We start from the raw sequence: 15331 nt of genomic DNA on the forward strand, positions 1-15331 counted from the left end.
CTGCTGATCCCCATTAGCAGCAGCCTGACAATATTTCTCCTTTGAAGACCAGAAAGTCAACACTCCATTTGTGGAGATAAGGTTCAGGTGAAAGACTGAGCAAGGGGCGAGAAAAAAGCATTCACTGCATAAGTAACAAAAGAAAAAAAGGTTAAATCTTTTGAACTGTTGCATTGCTTTGGTCAACCTTGCATTTCCCCGCATACTTGTATTTATAATCTCGTAAAAAGCCTCCTTTCCATCCCGACACTAATGCTTTTACACATTACAGCGTTATTAACAAACATCATGAGGCCTCCAGAGTTCTCACTCTGCAAGACCAGGATGTCTCTTAAAAGAAAAAAACACATGCTCTCACAGCCAAAATCCCTCCTTCTTGCACCTCCTCTTTCAGAAACCCCTTGTGTCCCATCTTATCCCACCTTTTCAAACAGGCCTGCATTGATTAACTCGGGGGCTTTCTCTGCTATCCACCTATTAATTATATGGCCTTCATTAACACTGGGCTGATGAATGGCCTCTGCTGGAAAGGCGAGTTAAGAGGAGGTGTTAACACAGCACCTGCCTGCACTCATGTGGCCACTTATTAACCAACAATGACCTTCCACATCATAAACCCACTGGCCAGCTATTTGCTGTCTAATAAACAGAGCCCCTCACTCCCTGCCCCCCTCTTCCATGAGTGCACCCCTTTCCTCGAGCCCCTCAAAGTTTATTGTTCTAAAGGGGGGAAAAAATAGATGCCTGTAAACTTCGGACACCTGGAATCAACTAAAATACAGATCCATGGGACACAAAAAGGAGTTAAGTAGCATAGGGGGTTAATGGATTGATAAAGAGCCTCTCCACAAGAGAAGACTGAGGGAACTACATACGAGTGGCAGAGCTTTTTTCCCTTAACATTGTGGTTAATAGTAGGCAGCACTCCGATTCACCAGACTATGGGGGTACATTGGATAAACATGCCAAACTTTAACATTGCACAGAATCTTTTTCTTTTTCTTCTTTCTCTTTCTATCTCTTTCTTTATCTCTATCTCTATGAGGGGTTTTCTTTCTCCTTCCATTTATCTTTCCGTTGCTCCTATCCTCTCTGGTCTGGTCCAGCAGTAGAAACTCAAAAATGTACACAAAATAAATAAACAATGAAAATAAAAATCTAGAAAATCAAGGGGATCATCATACCAGTAATGTTCCCCTTGGCAAAGTAAATTTGTTCAGCAGAACACAGCATCCAGACTATCATTCTGCTTGCTTAAATGCTGGACAAGACAAAAAAAAAAAAAAGAAAAAGAAAAGAAAAACATTGTAAAGAAAACATAAAACTCACAAAAGCACATTTAAAAAGGTTTTTAGCTGGATTTTTAATAGTGATCTCCAAGTCCACAGATGTCAGGCTCAAACGAAAGGAGTTCCAGAGACTGTGGGAAACACTGTTGCAAAGGCTCTGTCACCTTTATGGCCCATTTATGCTTCCTTCACGCTCGTAATTAGGTGCATCCATTTCCAACATCACTGCCACTTTCATGTGTCTCTTGTGACGGTATGGTTGTCAGCCAGTGCATCCGTCAGACAGCAATACAGACTTCACCTCTGAGTTCTGATCAGGTTCACATAATAACACATGGTGATGATGGAGACCATGATAACATATGTTCTCTGAAAGAGACATTATAGATGCACCACAGAAGATGTGGTCCGTGTGTATGTTAAAAAAAAAAAAAAAAAAAGCAACCTCTTCTTCTTTTCTTACACTCATAGTATGTAACCTAAACTGCTCAACATTGCCTCCCACAGTTTCTGTTGGTACTGCTCCCTCTGGCTTTGCAAGAGACCAGATAACTAAACAAATTACTCATGGAAAAGATGCAGGAGATGGCAAAAATACTCCTTATCCACTATTAGTTTTTAACTGTGACTGTTGCACAACCAGCAGAACCTTAATCACATGACATGAGGAACCTATTGGGGACAATCAGCTGTACGTTTTCTAGTGTAGACTTGCAGCAGTGTTCTGTACAACCTATCGACCATCCAGTCATTTTCTTACTCAGATACATTCAAAATGGATGACAGTGTTCTAGACATGATGAAATAATGGTATGCATGATCAATTCCATCTTACAATGTGACAGAACCATCTACTGAACATGAGCACCAAAGGTCAACCCTGAGTCAAACCTCTGAGGGGCCAAACTAAGGCTTCAACAAATGGGGCCAAGTCAGCAGGCCAAGAGTACAATCTCCAAAAGTTTATCAGGGGCACAAACATAACTGCAGTTTTCTCATCATTTAATGAAAGAAAGATGTTGAGATATCCAATTTCTAATAGAATCTAAGCACCTGAACAAGATCTGTACATTAAAAACATAATGGGTTTTAAAAATATTTATGAGTGAATGCATCAGTCAGAGATATTCAAGTTTTGCAAATCCAAGTAATATATCAGTAATCTGTCATTTCAGGCTTCTTATCCAGTCAACTTAGAACACTGCAAAGTCCTGACTCTTTATCTACCTGTATTTTGTGTGTGTAAATCTGCCTATTGCATATGACTTAACCCTTTATGGGGCAAGTGACTATTTTTGATCACTTTGTTTTCTTTCATATTCAGGGTGAAACTATTTTTGTTGTTGTTAATGTAACAAAAGAATGGAGGTATTGGTACATACCAGAAGGACAATTTTTGGTTAAAATGTCTAATTTCAAGGCATTACATTGAGTGCCCTATAAAGGGTTAAACAAGAGATTTTTATAATGTACAAAAATCCATGTGGACCCTCAGAGAATGTTTCTAATCTGATACTGTAGTTTAATACATTTTCCTTGTTCTGAAAGTTGCAAGGATGGCTGAAATTATACACACCAATGCAGCTGTTTAACAGGTTTTAGATATTTCCATACTGCAATACACCTGTTTCAAATTAAATTATTCTTGAACAGCTTGTTGTCAACATCAATAAGCCTCTTAATAATCCACTCATTTTAGTTTGGTGTGTTCCAGCAGGGAAACAGGGAAAGCAATGCATGCATGCATCAAAACAAATTACGATGTTTGAAATTACTTTATGTGAAATCAGTACAGAAAAAATATTTTTATTAACTTTTTTTACTGGGTGTGTTTATTATAAAAATAATTTAAAGCTACTTTAATAATGTTAACTTTATTTATCATACCAGTAAGCAGTGGATCTAAATTAATTGAATTGTTGAGTTTTTCTTTTTGTTTTTTTTTTTTGTTTTTTTTTTTTTTTTTATTACATCCGCCTATAAGGCATGTTGCTCTCTGGGCGATTCCTACCATCACCATCTTGGCAGCATCACGTGTGTCGTCTCTCCCGGAAAATTAAAAAATCTGCAAAGAAGTGGAGCTGCGAGGGGGGCTGTAAGCATCTTGTGGATGATTGACATTTGTCAAACTCTGACCTGCCTATAGCTAAGAGCTATCCAAACTAACCCAGAGCTAACAAGAGCTAACCAGCTAGCAGAGGTACTCAGGCTAAAGCAAAATCACGCTGTTAACCAGCTAAAAACCGTTCTACGTTCATCAGGTACCTGTTAATCAAAAGGACTCACGCCTAATTATGCCTAATTTTGACATGAAAATGCATCTAAACAAAGGAGTTAGAAAAAATTTACTTTCCCCACAGTTTTCATGTAGGTAAACCTAACCTATTGAATTGAAAATGCTTTTTGTACTAGGCTGTGAACATGTTTATTTCTGCTCTAAAGTTGGACTTTTTAACATGGAATTCTGGGGATCTGCTCTGTTTTGGAGCCCCTAGTGGATGAGGGGGGAACTGCAATTTTTTTGCACATTTACATAGGCTTCACTTTTAACCACTGGAGGTTGTCGCTTGCTTAAAATGTTTAAAACATGCTTAAAATGTTTTAATGCACAATATTATTGTACAGGCTCCTGCCTTACCTTTTTTCTTCATATTTGCCATCAGTCCAGTGGTCGCGTCTCTGACATCTTTATATCTGTTTTCAGCTACTGATCCATTAAAGCAAATTCTGCACTTTTCTCTTTTTTTTTTAGTGTCTTTCAAATCCATCCCCAACCTACTCTCTTAGTTTGATATAAATCAGCTTGGCATTTTTCATCATTATTTTAATAACAGCAAGATTGCACAGCAGTCACACGCCTCATAAATAACAATCATTCTTAAATAAGCAATACATAATAACAACAAATTGAATGTTATATTAACCAGTTGATTAAATTGTGGGATGAATAATGAATGAATGTAGTTAATTTAAATTCATACAAGACAGCTGTTGAGATGAGGTCCCGACAGCACAGTAATGGGCGTCATTGTTGAAGGGATATTCCTGTCAGAGGGAGCAGATTTGGTAATTTGCTCAGAGGTTAAAGTGCTCTATAGAGGTTGTGTGGATTGAGACCTCTCAACAGACGGCTACAGTTCAGTAGATCTCCAACAGACATAATGGTCCAAGGCCGAGCCACCGCTCAGTCCCTCCAACAACCAGGAGAAATGGGAGTGAGAGACCTGGTAATGGGGCTTAATGTGAGGACGTATTTATTTCATCCACTGGCCCAAGTAATTGGCTGTCTTTCAGTGTGGCTCGGGTTAAAACGCAGAGTGATGGATGGCAGTTTTGACAGAGGTTAGCTGGCTTCCGCTTTCACTGCTATTCTTCTCTGTGAGAGATGGATCCTGTAACTGACTTTGGTAGAATGATCCCGTCCAAAACCAAAACCTCAAGGCCAATTTTTTAGCAAAGTCACAATCTGAACATTATATAAAACACGAATTAAGGAAAACAAAAGACCTATTAGCCATGAACCAAACCCTCATGTTTACTCTAGCCTGAAACATAAATCTCCCAGTTTGGGTTATAATGTCACATTGAAATTCCTTTGTGCAGTACCAAAATCACTATGGGAGTATGGGATAAATACACATGTCAAACCTTTTAGCAGCTAATCTTGTTGAGTGTAATGATGAGATGACTTTAGAAAGGAACGTCCAAAGCCAGCCTATTATAAAAAGCCACCACTATTCCAGCATGGGAGTATTTTCCTGTCTATCAGTATAAATCTTTTGTACAATAAACTCAACTCACTCCCTGAAGAATGGGTTTGGGATGGGGGGGTTGCTGTGATTCAGTTGTTAGCATCCATTATTTACCCGAAAGTAAACCAGCACTGACTACAGAACAAATTAAATTTGGACTTGATAAAGACTGAATTCACACTGAGTTTTGCCAAAGTGATTAAAAGTTAAATGTATGGCTTGTGTGGGTGTGTATATATATATATATATATATATATATATATATATATATATATATATATATATATATATATATATATATATATATATATATATATATGTGTGTGTGTATATATATATATATATATGTGTGTGTGTATATTTATAGATATAGATATATATGTATATATGTGTGTATGTACATGTGTATATACATATGTATGTAGGTGGGTATATATGTGCATATACGTGTATGCATTGATCTCTTGCTCTTGTTTTCTCTGTTTTCTTTTCTGTTCTCTTTCTGTCCCTTTTCTATCTTCTCCGGTCCAGCAGCATAAACTCTGTAATACGAACAATTATCCAAAACAAATAGAAAAATAAAATAAGAATTCAGAAATACAAGGGGATCATTATATTTATAAAAGCTCCCCATGGCAAAACAAATTTGCTCAGCAGAACACAGTATCCAGAACATCAGTATGCTTGCTTAAATGCTGGACAAGACAACTAAAAAAATAAAAAATAAAAAATAAAAAAAGTTAAAAGTGTGGAGCAAAGTCTGAAAAAAGCTAAGAGATACAAAAATATTACAACACTGCAACTCACACTGCATCAAATGTAGCTCCAGAACTGTTAGTGTGACTGCCATGGGAGCACAAAAACAAATGAGAGATTTGTGTTGCGGACGTCTCTGGATGGCAGGTGGATTCAACCACCATGGTGGAAGAGGTGGGGTTGGCATGTTAAAGCACAGCAGAGAAGACCTGTTTTTATTTCACAGGTCGCAAGTTCACCTAACCCCTCAAGCTACATAAAAGCTGTTTAATGCATTCCGTAAGTCTAATCAAACAAACCCCTCTCTCTCATTACTCCATCTGAGTCAGCGGCGTTCCCTCATGCCACGCACAGCACACTGTGCCAGGACAGCTGAAAAATCAGGACCCAGAATCCAAAAACAATGAAGAGGACATTTTTAAAACCAGACGTGGAAATAGTCCATGTTTGGCTTTTTTAGCTCTGCGGAAACTTGAAGAATTATGTTCTCTGTTATCCTTTGTTGATCCCTTGATTATAGTCATACAGGTTATGCTGAAATTATTTAGCAAGCTGGGAAAGGGGCTTTGAGCATGCAAAACATACTGCTTCATAGGAATGAATCACCCACGTGACAGCTTTTTAAATTCCTCAGAGTCCCCCAAACAAATGTTACTCCTGAAGGTCGGAAAGCATCTAAAAGTATAATCAAATGCATATTTATGTCTCAATTTTGTGCGTCTCACACTTGCTTCTTCCGTCCCCCTCCCCTTCTGTCGGTAAAACAAAGCTTATAATGAGAACTTTCCCTGCTTCAGCGGACTCGGCCATGGTGATATTAGTCAAGACAGGCAATAGTGTTGATTACTCATTGGCCATTAGATTGCTTTCACTGCAGAGGCTAAGCCTCCTGCATCATGAGATCGCTTGGCTGAGTGTGAGATTAGAAAGCGTGCTTTGCTCAAATCCTGCTCACCCCCACCCGCTTACCGCTTCGCCCCTCCAAGCCACCCTTCTCTCTCTTTTCCCCACCCCTGAAAGAAAAAAGGAAAAAGAAAAGTTCATCTGGCTCCCCTCAGGTCAGCAAGGCAGTGCAGCGGCAAGGCAGGTTGACTAGCTGTGCAGTCCTTATTACCTCATTTCCTGTGACCACAGTTTTACCCCCTTTTCTTTTTCTGCTGCAGGAACATGTTTTATGATGGTTATACATTGTTAATGGTCCCTATGACTTAATTGTTTTTAGGGTCAATTTGGTGTGACAAATTCAACTGAACCCAATTGCTTTGTTGGCTCCGTAGAACGTGCATGGCAAGTGAGGAGGGAGCGCTTAAGGTATGATTATGTTTTTTTTTTTTAACTAGCTCTGTCATACACACAGTTACACACATAAAAAGCAGGGAACAGCCACCTTAAGCATTAAGCACACTGCCATGTAGTCTTGTACTTATGACACCCATGTGGACAGAATGAAGGATGGTAAGAAGTCAGTGTTAACTAAGTCATCTGACCTGTTTCAACCTCGGTTTTATCCCTCTTTTCCGAATGTTGGCTTCTAAAGCTCTGATGGGATTCAGAAAAAGCAACAGAAGGTTTCCTTCTTAAAACAGAACCAGAGGGAAGAGAGAAAAAAAATCACACATCCGAAAGTTTCTCAGAGCGTGCTTGGCAAAGTGAAGGTAAAACTATAAGGTTTATAGGTTTGAGCCTCCTCTTCAAAATAAGCTTGGACTTGAAAGGTGGTGAGGCTAAGGCAGGGAGAGGCATAGCAGTGCAGCTTAAAGCTCATTACCCTCTCTCCGCGGCACCTTGCTGAGTTGAAAAGGCTTGGCTACCGCTTGCAGACACATCCACCGGCTGCTAATCAGGTCAACAGTGGAATTAAGCAATCTTTTAGATTTGGTCACTGATGCTTGCAGGTTGTAAAAATACTTGCTTTTTAGTGTCATTGTGGTTTACAGTGATAAAGTCTTTGTCTGTCATTTAGAAAAAAGAGGGATATCTTTGGAGAGAGTTCAAAATTATAAATTCTCATATGCTCATTTTATGAATTACAGAGAGCTCCACAGAGATAGAAGGCATCTGAAATCAGTAATTTGAGTATTTTCATTTCAAGCAACTTTGTACTTTTCATTCACATTTACTGACAACTGTACTTCCACTTTTCCATTAAATCCAATGAGAAAGTGTATCCAAACATATGACTGGTGCTGTACTTTGCATGCTTTGAATTTGTACAATGTGACGATTGTATTAAAAGGGTAAAACTACTCAACGTTTATGAGAATATAGCTTTATCTCAAGCAGCTAAAACACAACAAATATTGCATCATTAATGTGTGCATGAAATGTAAATCTCAAAAAGTAATGTAATCCATCTCTATCGCATCTTTGATTGTTTTCATGACTTCTGTAATCAACATTTAGCACTTATACACGTGCAATAGGGCTTAACATTTGCTGTGTATGCCAGGAGACAACCATATTTCTACATGTGAAATTTTTTAAAATGTAATAACTTGAATCTGTCATCTTTTCATTTGTTTGAACTTTTACAGTATGTAACTTGTATGTGACTCCAAATAAATTCCTATAAAAATAAGTACATACATAAAAATTTAAATAAATTATTTTTAGGGTCTTCACTGACTTGGTTTCAGAAAAGTTAAATACTGTGTATTTTTTATATTTACAAAATAACTAATTCAAACTGATGCCAGAAACATTAAAAAGCAAAAATGGAAAAGTTGAAAATCCATGCAAGTAACACTTCTGTAATCATTATAGTTGGGGCGGGTAAGGGTGTCAGGGTTGGGTATAAAAGAAGAATCCACCAACAGCGAACAATTCTGTTCCACCAAAGGCGGAAACCATCCAAAAGCATATTGGAGCTGCTGTGCTAAGCTTTCCACCTGTTGGCACCATGTTCCACCAGTGTCACCATGCAAAGTGTCTCTGCCATGGCTGGATTCTCCATATTACTCAATCGTGTGAGGATTACACAATTGTGCAATAGTTGGTGCACTTGTTTGGCTTTTAAAGAGAACAATAAACAAGAAAACGGTAATTTGGTCAGTCCAACTCGTGTCTGACGCGTTTAATAGTCAACTCCTTATAATAAGGATATGTGGTGATATACCATATGGTGGGATTTTCCACCTCCAAGATAAATGTCTCATCATTCATGGTGTCAAATATTAAGTGTATTATGTATCAAGTATTAAGTATCTCTCACCTATAAGTTTGGTGCTCATGCCACAGCTTATGATGTCATGTTCATTCATTCAGTATCCTAACCGCTTAATTCAATGAAGAGTCACGGGGAAGCTGGAGCCTATCCCAGCAGTCTTTGGGCGAACAGGTTGCCAGTCCATCGCAGGGCATGATGTCATGTTGATGTTTCAAAGTAAAATGTGATACGAAGGCTGCACATAATGATCTATCTTTAAACGGATCCACTTTGTTTTTCATTGACTTCCTTCCTTCTTATATGAGAATTGGGTGTTTTAATGCCTGAAAGTTGCTGAAATCTTGAAAATGGCAGAGATCAGTTCAGAATGCTCTTGGAAACCTCCAGTAATTAATATCATCATCTTACACACTATAGGGAAAAAATTAAAGTACTAAAGTATTGTATTAAGTATTGTGTATTGTGTAAAGTATTAAAGTTATTGTTGCATTGTAGGGGGAAAAAAAATCAGTTTTTCATTAAATGGGATTTGTTACACATCTCTGCCAAATAAAAAAATAAAACAATGCACCTTTTCAATAATTCTACACACAATTTCAAGGATTATATGATTTTTGTAAAGTTAGTGCTAAAATGTTGACACTGATAGTTAAACCAGAAGCTTGCATGCCCATAATGGATGCATGCCATGTCCACATTTGTTTTGGAGTTGAGATAGGACTGAGTTTATGGTGCATATAAGAACAAATCGAACGGACTAATTGGAAGATGCATTTACCATTTTTTGCATTCATCAGTTTGTACATTATATTCTGCTTTGTGACATACAAACTTCAGAGCAGATGTGCAACATGTCTCTTTGACATATAATGTCATGCAGCACTTAGTCTTTGCTTAAAAGGTACATCAATCTCTCTCATGCAGCACAGCGCTAAAGCTGGACCATAAAACTGCTCAAAGACAGACTGGCATCTGTGTGTTTTCCACCAAGGAATTTTTACTGACCTTTCCATCTGCCTTGAGCCTCTGTTTCTTGCTACTTTCTTTAACACACACACACCTACAGACACACGTCACCTGTCAGAATGAAATGTACTAAAGTTCCATTGGACCTTTTATCAAATCTATTTGCGATGTGACAATATGGCAGCAAAAAATATTGAGGCTGGAATATGAGGTCACAGGGCTCTGACCGGTTCCCCATAAAAGGTAATTGATCTCTCTTGAGGGACAGATGTAAATTTTAAGGAAGCAAATCTTTGTAGAAACCCCACCTGAATACTAACCTTGTGTGCTGTTTCACCTCTTATGCATTCTCAGGGAGCCAAAGGGGAGAGATGCATGAGAAGGTTGGGAGGCTGAGGGAGTAGGGTGATGATGGGTGCATAATACTTGCATATAAGGTCTCTGTGTGGATTATAGCTCAGTGTCACCATCAGACAACTGTCCCATTTCTGCGTCATAATCCACTCATTTTAGAAGGAGGTGAAGTGAATAACAAAGAGGAAAACATTTGCAAACTCATTTCAGAAGGAAAAAGTGATGAAGAAACTGTGAGCAAACATGATACAAGAGACAGGTGAAAAAGCTCTGAAAGGTTTATGAAATCCAGATAAAAACGTAATGAATCTAATATACTGTATGTAGCCCCGAGAAGTTGAGTCAGTTACTTTGGTAAACTAACACTGGAGGGTTTTTTGTTGTTGTTGTTTTTTCTTTTTTTTTTAATAAAACTGTGCTGCACGTTTGAGACTAAATCAGTATGGTTTTATGGGGTTTTTTCTGAGCGATAAAATCAAACAAAGCATTCTCATTCTTTTTCTTTTTTTTATTTTTTTTTATTTCTCCACAACACCTGATCAGAATTAACAGGATTTGAACTTTCATTTGAAACTTTCTGTAAATTTGGATGACGGCTGGGCTTCATTTAGGGATTTTCCAACTCATCTTTCCAAGTTGTGTTCTGATCAAAGGCAAATTGCATGACTGCAGAAATTCAGCTGTGCTGTATTCCTTCCATTTAACCTGGAAAAGTAAATAGTGGCATTTAAAAAAAATGAGAAATTTCACTTTATTAAGCAACTTATTTGTCTTGTTTGATTTATTCTCATTATCCATTCAAGTGACGTGAATGGTGTACTAATGAATAGTCAGTGTCCTACAGCACACATTGACAGCTCTCGGATTTGAGAAACAGCTGATGGACATAACAAGCTAACAGCTAGCTATTTAAAATGGCGTAAGGAAGAGCAAATTCTCACTATGTAAAATAATTAAAAACTTAAAACCTCTTACGCTTCAAACAGATATTAGTGTATTGTGAATTGTTGAACCCGTTTAACCATTACATGAGTTCTTTTTGTTTGTTTGTTTCTTCTGTCCAGCACGAACCTAAAACCTCCGCATCAGTTTTGAAGTTTCTCTCCCTTATTAACTGTCTCCATCTGGTAAAAGTTACACCCAGGTAGACTCTTGTTTTCCCCTGGCAATTTCTCATTTTTTCTTTTCTTGGCTATTTTTTCCTCTCTCTCACAGGGCAAAGAAAGGCTGGTCTTCTATTTCAGGAATTTACAGCTAAAACACATCAGGCTAACAAGTTTGTCTCCTTTCAGCTACCCTATTCAAAGATGGTGATGCAACATTGCAGCTTTCTGTTGGGTCCATTGCCACCTATGTATTTGAAAATAGCTCATTCTAAGCTATGAGATCACTTTAATTTCTTTGGTAAAATATGTACTTATAAAAGCAATACTTGATTTTTGCTAAAAGAAAATAAAAAGCCAAATAAGTTACACACTGTACATTCAAAGAAAGTATAGAGTTTATATAAATTCATGTTTGTGGTTAAGTGAAGCTGTTGTTAGATGGCAAAAAATAAGTTATTATCTCGCCTTGTTTTTAAGCGGCTGCTAGCTTCAGGGTATTGACAATGCTAGCATGCCAGGGTTCTGTGGGAACTATGTGTTTAGTTGTAGTGTCGTCATTTTTAATTAGCATTTTAATACCAGTAGTTGATATTATAAAATATGAAAGTTGATGTGATAGCAACGTTAGATGATTGCCCAGTGTTACTAAACTTGAACTTCAAAGTGTGAATATGGTGCTAACAATGACAAATAAAAAGTTTTGCCACTTTTTTCTAATTGTTTTCAAAGCTTAAACATTTCTTTGAGCCTTTGACTCTGCACCTCACGTCTTTATTCTCTGAGAGGACAAACAGAGAAGGTGCGAAGGAAGCACAGTCATTACGAGACATATCATTCATCATCCACTAACTGGACTCAGTTTGAAGTTCTTAATAAAAGACAGCCTGGACTTTGACACCATGACTCTCTCCATCTTTGTCTATTTACTTTGAGGGTATAAGGACGTGGATGTGAATGGGTTGAGTAAAACAACTTAGAAATTAACATCATATGTTGAACTAAAAAAAAAAAAATAATAAATAAAAAAAATCCAAGTTCAGAGATTAAATACTTTTGCTATCTTTCCAACAAATAGTTTTTGCCCGGTGAGTTCATTCCTTAGATTCCACTGAGAGGCTAAAGCGAGTCTTACCAGTGGCTCTTTTGGCATGATTGACATTATTTGCTACCATTAGCCACTAGTATGTGGTTGCCCTCTGACCCCCCAGCAACCAAGCTGTTTGAAACAGTTTCAAACAGTTACGGTTTAATCTGCATGGGAAAAAAAGCTTGAGGAACCCACCAGTTCAGGGCCTCTTAGATCAATCAACAATTATATAATGATAATGGTGACCATGTCCTCAGGGTCAACGATCAGATACTCTTCTCCCAGCCCAGCCTGACTTAGCCAAGTCCTTTCTCCTGCATTACCAGACTCAAAATAACAACCACAAAAATTTATAGATGCAGGTGTGGCGAGCTGTGTGTTTCTTTAACCACAGCGGTTTAATATTAAAAAAGCAGAAAGTCTGTCTTTTCCTCTGAATGACAGGCAGATTCTTCAGCCAAAAAGTTCCTGCCTTGGCCTCCTTTGACTGACGTAAGTGTGAATCAAGGAGTGCAAGGCAGAAGCCGGGCAGAGCAAGCTTTGGCTGTACTCTGAACAGTATTTTAATTGATAATTTGATCCTGGAGCTGAAAGCTTGTTTGCCATCTCCAGTGCATGCTTTGTGGCAGTGCTGAGACATTTATGTTCAATAAAAGAAGTTACAGTAAGGTAATGGTACACAGTTGAAGGAAGGAAATCGCAATGACCATATAGCTTTAGCCAGCCACACTGCATGATATTTTATATGTTTAAATTTCTGGTCATTTATAAGAGGAGTGAAATACACATTATAACTTTTGTCTAACTATAATGCAGTATCTTGGGTGAAGTATTTTAACTGACCCTATGTATGCTTTACCTCCCCTGCTGTAACTATATACCATCACAGAAACATGTTCACAGTGCAGCCAGTGTATGAGTGTATGTCCATGTTAAAAAGGACCAGCGGTGTAAAAATAAGGAACACCTGAGGTATATTACGATTGCAACAGTCTGAACTGTGACCCTCCCATATTGAGCAGCTGGTGTGAAACAAGGGTTAACAACACCTACACCACCACTTGCTCTGCACCCCACCCCCTCAAACAACTCCATCTTCAGCTCTCCCTCTCCAAAAGGACTGCAGCTCACATGAGGCGAGGAGAGGGGAACTAAAAGGGGCCAAAAGGGGACTAATGAAGGTTTTTGGTTAAAACCAAACAATGGCTGGAGGTTTGGTCCAACAAAGTAACCAGTTGAAATGTGATCAAAATTTCTCACAATATATGCATATCCCACAGTGTTTTTACCCAGGTGAATGTCTGCTGCAAGATGACTTTCTCTGACATGTGATATCAATTTTCCCCTGTCTGTCAGTAAAGTGAGTCATTGTTTAACTTCCTCTCCAACACCCAAAACCATCATCTCTCTCCATGGGATGAGGAATGTAAGGATGTTGAAGGATGAGTTCTACTGTTGACAATAATCCTCCTCGTTGTGTTTGACCGCACTAACACGTTGGATTTATACATACAACGTTCTGATGACAGCTCGAAAGCCTCTCTGAAAGTGAAGATGAAGCTCTTTTAAGGAGAAAAAATACATTTTGTTTAAGCAGATTATCAATGCATATATGTCATTTTATAGTTTCATTGGAAATAAACACTTTGATTCTACTTATTATGTCAGTTTAATCCCATATAAGAATGTGACTTTATTTGGAAATCTAGATACTGGTTTTGTTTTTCATTGGCACTGCTCTTATTGAATCTTTTTCTCTTTCTTTAACAGCTGATTTTAATTATATCTAAAAATAAAAGAAAAAGATAGATGCCCCTCCTTTAAAAATGTAGTTTTAAGAGTCAATACAATCATTCTTTATTGCAATTGTTCAGGAACACCACATACAGTCTCAGAAAAAGTACGGTCAGGCAATTTTTTCTACATTGGACAACCCAATCACAACTGTTTGCTTGATTGAGCTTTATCCGTGTGCTGAGGGTAACTGATGAAATAAAGAGCTAGTCTATGCTACACAGTAAAAGGAAATGCTGAGAGAGAAGCAGAGATTCTCGGCCTGCAGCCATGTAGGCCAGGAAGCCACCTGAGCTGAAGGATGCTCGAGCCAAGAAAAAACCTGGAAAAGTTTATACTGGAAGCGCTAAACTGAGCATAGCATAAACAGAGTGGATGTAAATGGTCCAAGAAGTGTAATCTGATAGTTGATACATTCAGAGGCAGAATTAACATATTCATAGATCTCCATCCAGTAAATAAGCAGGTGCAGTCATACTTTGAGAAATTTTAAGATCTTTTTTTCCACAAAAAACAGCTGAATCTTTTATTGAATTGATCATTTATGATGTGAGACTATGAATCAAGCTTTACTTTGTGCTACTGAGGCAAACACTACTTAATGAATGCATACAAATAAACAAATGAACAGTTCAGGAGCAGTTGGGGGTTCAGCAGTCCACATTGGTTCATATTTGTTGCTAGTCCAGGTTAATCATTGAACCTGAGTCCTCCAGTACATCTAACCACTATGTGACCCCTTCCACATTAGAGAAGTACGATTCCAAAACTCGTTCATAATATGTTAATACTTTTTTCTTCAGAATCTTTAAGGATGCATTCACATCGGGATAATCCGCTAGACTCAGTCCGATTGCGGAGTCGGCTCAGTTGTAGGGGGTGTATTTATGCAGAGCGAGATCCTGTTCATGCTGCACTTTGGTCAAATAAGCCAAACCGTTAGAATATTATATCCCTATTCTCACCAAAGGTGGCGCTGCACTAGTATTTAGCAAAAGAAAGAACAAGACCCCCTTGAAGAAAAAACTATCGCTGTAGTCAGAGGCAGAGGACTCTTACAG

The sequence above is a fragment of the Telmatherina bonti genome (genome assembly GCF_933228915.1).
Source record: "Telmatherina bonti genome assembly, chromosome: 5".
Classification (NCBI taxonomy): Eukaryota; Metazoa; Chordata; class Actinopteri; order Atheriniformes; family Telmatherinidae; genus Telmatherina; species Telmatherina bonti.